We start from the raw sequence: 5,608 nt of genomic DNA on the forward strand, positions 1-5,608 counted from the left end.
CTTGTTTTTATCCCTTTTTAAAGCTTAAGATGTAGTAGTATAATGAACTTAAAACCTAAAATTGTTTATATATTTTGTATATTTTGGTGCTAGATATTAAAGATAAGTGTGTAATATATATAATTTGTTGTAATTAAGCAAGGATAATTAGGTCCATAAAGTGGTTAGTATTACATATAAAATTGAAAAGACTCCTTTCAAATTTTGTTCTGAATAGTTTATGATCCCGTATTCATGTTTACTGTCTTCTTAAACATAAGTAAAATGATGTCTTTCTGTGCGCAGCGAAGGAAGTTTTAAGGAGGGGTACCTTACTCCACCCAAGAAAAAATTATCCCCTCTAAAAACAAATTTTTATTCTTTTCAATCTTAAAGATTTATAGAGGCGTAGCCGCTAGTGATATTCATTTGTATGTGTGTACAAACGAAATCAAAGAGTATGCTTCGCATTCTGTACATATTTTTCTTAGCATTAGCTGCCAGGATTTAATAAAGGCGGCAAACTATAAAATATAGAAGATGCGATACTAAATATATAGCGATTCTGCCTTTGATAGCAATGGAATATACTAATTTTTTCACATTTTTTCATGAGGGATTTTTTTCTTTTCTTTTATTTGATTTTTAGCCACTACGACAATTTTTAAAAGCGAAGCTTTTCTTTAATTAGGGTCGGGCAGTACGTCCGTCCGTACGTACGTCCGTAACGGATAGCTTTTTTCGTTAATTTAGGCATGTTAGAATTGTCCTATCGATTTCAAATTTTGCATGGTGATTCCTTTAATAGTTAGGTACGATTTAGAAAGCGTAGCAACTATATAATCATTACCAAAATGTCCGTACGTCCGTTTTAAACATGTTGATTTTTTTACTTTTTTAACAACAAATTTTTATGTGATCAAATTATCCGATTGATCTGATTTTTGGTATATTGATTCCTGGGAGAACAAAGTATAATGTTATAAGCGAAGCAACTCTATAATCAAGTCCTAAAAATGTAGGTATGTCAATAAACATTATGCTGTATAAAGCAGTTTTTCAACATATTTACTTACAATTTTGCTTCGACTCTTATATATTTTTATTCTAATTATTCAGTCTAAATAAGTGTTCATGTCCGTTTGTCCTACCGTTTCAGTGCTTCGCTTTTATGGATGTTGTCATCCTTGTTTAAACTGAACCTAACAATAATAACTCTGTTTTTAAAAACCAGCAATTAGGAAGTTAGGAATTACATTTGATCAACTCATTTTATAAATTGTATTATCAAAATAATTTTATGCAAAACATAATTATTTGTAACAAGTTACAACTCTTTATTTTTTGATAATTTAAGATATAGACGTGAATGTACAATAGGAGTTGAGTTTAGTATTAGAGAGAATTGCAAAAAATCTTTTATTTAATGAATTTTTTTAACTTGAAGTTATTCGAGAAAAAAATTACCCAATAAAGCATACAATTAGTTTCAAAGATGTTATTGTACAAACATATCTAAAAGTCAATTTGTTATTATTATAGAAAAATATATGTTAATTGTAAATAGTGAAATAAGAATTCATTTATTAGATAAAACTTTTCTGTTAAGCATAAAATATGTTTTATATTTATGATTTGGCAATTTTTCTTTTATTTTGTTTGGCCCATAAATAAACCTCATTATTTTAGTCACTTATTGACTAGATTCTTCTGTTAATATAATAACAGCACAAATGTTTGTCTCCCTATATCCTTTTTTATAAGCAAAACATTATGGTTTATTACTGGCTGAATTATATGGGCTTTGAAATTAAATTGAAATTGTCAAAAAATTATTTTATATGACTAAAAACCCTATGAATTAAAAAGAATTGTAATATATCAAATTAACAAAAATGTAGATAATAGAAAAAATAAACTTTGATGTTTAATTGTTTTCCTAAAACAAGAATGACAACATCCATATAAGCGAAGCACTGAAACGGTAGGACAAACGGACATTAACACTTGTATAGTGTCTGAACTGAATAATCAGAATATAAAAGTATCGAAAGAGTCGAAGCAAAATTGTAAGTAAATTTGTTGAAAAACTGCTTGATACAGGATAATGTTTATGGGCATACTTACATTTTTGAACTTGATTATAGAGTTGCTTCGCTTCTACTATTGTTCTTTGTTGTCCCAGGAATCAATATACCAAAAATCAGATTAAACGGATAATTAGATCACAAAAAAATTGTTGTTAAAAAAGTAGAAAAATCAACATGTTTAAAATGGACGTACGGACATTCTGGTAATGATTATAGAGTTGCTACGCTTTCTAAATCGTACCTAACTACTACAGGAATCATCATGCAAAGTTTGAAATCGATAGGACAATTCTAACATGCCTAAATTAACGAATAAAAGCTATTTATTTCGGACGGACGGACGGACCGTCCCTAATTATAGAAAAGCCTCGCTTTTAAAAAGGTTCAGATTAACCCAAGAAGGTTTAAAATCAAGGAGTAGCGAATTAGCTGCTGCTTTACAAATGCCTCAATGCCATCTAAGTTTAGGGTCAATGGTATCTAGGAATAAGTTAAGTTTCCTGTATGTTTTTACTTTAATGTTAAATCATTCTACTTTTCATATATCTGGATTTATTAGCAATTCCGTGGACAATTTCTGTGGAAACGAAGGGTGATGGTTTTTTAAGCTCAGTCCGTCCATCTGGATGTCGGTAACGGATAGTTCTTATTGTTAATTCAGGCATGTTAAAATTGTCCTGTCACTTTTAAACTTGGATTAATGATTCCTTTGGCAGTTAGGTACAATCTAGAAAGCAGTGGAAGAAAGCATAGCTATTCTATAATTGATTCCATTAAAATAAAAAAAAATATGATATAATTATACTTTTCATCTAATTTTTTCTTCAGATGATTCCTAGAGACAATAAGGTACAATGTCTCAAGGTAGTCCCAAGAGTCATTTGTAAATTATGATACACTAGTGGCTACGCCCCTAGAGGTCTCTATGGGCACTTGAATTTTAGTTAAAAATATTAATTTTAAAAATAGGGGGGGGGGAGGTATGTTTTTCTAAGGGCGATTCTTCTTGGGAGGATGGTGGTACCCTCCCCCAAAATAGTAATAAACTTTCCTGGATCTATGAGAAACTACTCTATTAAGAAGAACCTGATCGGTTGAGAGGTTAGTGAGCTCCTTCGGTACAAACATACTAACACATAGACAAATAGACAGACAAACATCCTATTTATTATAAGGATACTTCCTTATTAAAAAATCTACGAAGACGACTTTTACTTTATAAAATGTGCGCAACTTCGCGGCATTCTTGTTTATATCTATTTTCGAGGCCTAGATAATTTTGAAAGTAAGAATTATACTAGTGACTTTATAGTTAATTTAGTAATGTTCTTTTAGTGGTTAAAATTATTTTGTAAGAGAGAGGGAAGGGTAAATGCTTTTAAAACAAATTTACACCATTTTTACACCTAATTTAGATATGTTTGCCAAAACTAAATGATAAATATTCATATTTAAGTGGTTTTTTTGTATCGTGTTTATATTTGAAAAATCGTCTCATTTTTAATAATTTTGTTTTTTGGAGGGGATCTACTAAAATTGATCCCCTCCAACCTGGTGTTTTCTACATCCCAGAAAGCTGAAAATTCAATAAATTTCTATTATAAATTTATATATAAATAGAACACGTAAATTTAAATTATTTTATTGTTTTGTCTTAAATTGGTCTAACGTAGAAGTGTCAATCTTTGTTAAATATTCAAAGTATTTAATGTTGTAAAATGTTAATATGTCGTTATGTTAATTAATTCTGGTCCAATAAAATGTGCCAAAAATAAGATTTTCATATCTTGGTAGCTATGTTATCAAAATTAGATTAATTTCTATTTCCCAGCTGTTTAATTAAATAAAGGAAAAATAATTAGCTTTCTAAGATGGCTTTAAATGACATATCTACATATTTACAAGACCTCTTAAGGAGTCTCTTAGCACTTATTATTCACTGTATACAGTATCTTTCATATTAGCGGCTTCACCCTAGGGGCTTTGCCCCAAGAGGTTTGATCATAACAATTTTTCGTAGGTACATTAAATTTAAAAGAAAAATTTAAAATTTTTTTTTTTTTTTTTTGGGGGGGGTTGTCGACCCCACTATTTCAATTTTAGTTTAAAAAAGAAATTTTTTTGTGGGGGGGGGGGGTATTTTTCATTTTTTGGGGGGTTGGGGGTGTCCCACCCCCCAAGAAAATAGTTATAAACCTTCCCGGATAAAGGAGAATTCGATCGGTTCAGCGGTTAGCGAGATCCTTCGCTACAGACAAACAAATAGACAAACAAACAGACAGACATCGTTCTACTTTGTATTATAGACTAGTTGTTGCGCCCCTAGGATTTATGGAATAGCTGTATTCGAATATTCAAACAATAGCCTAAACCATCCCAAGACTTCAATTTAAAAACAGCCTACAACTAACCTGGGACCTATGTAAAGCTATCGTTAGATGAATATATTTGTTTATTGAAGATAAAATAGGCTCCTTTACTGTATCTGTATTTTAAACGTTTTATTGTTGGATCATCCATTTTTTTACTATAGCAAATGCTCAATTAATTTTCTGTAATGATACTACTTATATTTGAAGCGTATTTTACTTTAAATTTCAAGAAAATTTAGTATGTAATACTTTTTTTTATTATGTATGATTTTGCGTACATTCACGCAATTATAGCCGTTTGGCGGTTTTTTTAACGTGCGTATTCAAAACCGCTTCATATCATATGATATCAAAGTCGTGGGTTTTGCACTTTTAATAAGAAGTGAAAATACTATATCCCGCAACAAGTAAGTATAGACAAACATACCATCAATCAAGACTTATAAAGAAGCTTTGCTACATAAATATTTTAGTCACACAATTAAGGAAGTTGTCATTCTTGTTTTGACTAAAAAATATCAAACTTGCTTGACAAGATTTTCTGTTACCAACCCAAATCTACTGCGTCTTATAATAGAGGTATAAAATAGTTTAAATGAATACTCATACTTAAATACTGTCATACAAGACACTTGAACTTTACAGAAATAAAAAACTATTTTAACCCCCCCCCCCAAAAAAAAAAATGTCTTGAGCCAGGGTGTAAATAGATTTTTTTTTTGGGGGGGGGAGGTGTTTGTTGGTTTTGGGGTGGTATTGTTCCGTTAACATCTCCCTCTTGGAGGTCTTTGCATTATATTTTAGCGGATTCCCGAAATTTAAAACCGTCCAGGAAGCAAAATATAAATAAATTGAATATAATATTTCATTGGTAATTTTTTTACAACACCTTACCAAAAATTGAAATGTTTTCACAATTAAATATTGACGTTAACAAATATAAAACCGCAATTGACAAAAATTTCGTTGACTGTATAATTGTCCTTGTGCGATATTTACTTTGTTACTTTTTTTCGTTAATAACTTAGTAAATTTGTTTTTGCTGCCCTGTTAATGGACATAATTGTCCTTGCTAGTATTTAAAGTTTGTAATATTTCAATTGTTCACATATTGGCCAAATAATCCCAGTTTTGAATTTTTGTTTATTATTATTTTCTAGTTTGACA

Source organism: Acartia tonsa, chromosome 11 (assembly GCF_053477335.1).
Source record: "Acartia tonsa isolate MP-2025a chromosome 11, ASM5347733v1, whole genome shotgun sequence".
NCBI classification, from domain to species: domain Eukaryota; kingdom Metazoa; phylum Arthropoda; class Copepoda; order Calanoida; family Acartiidae; genus Acartia; species Acartia tonsa.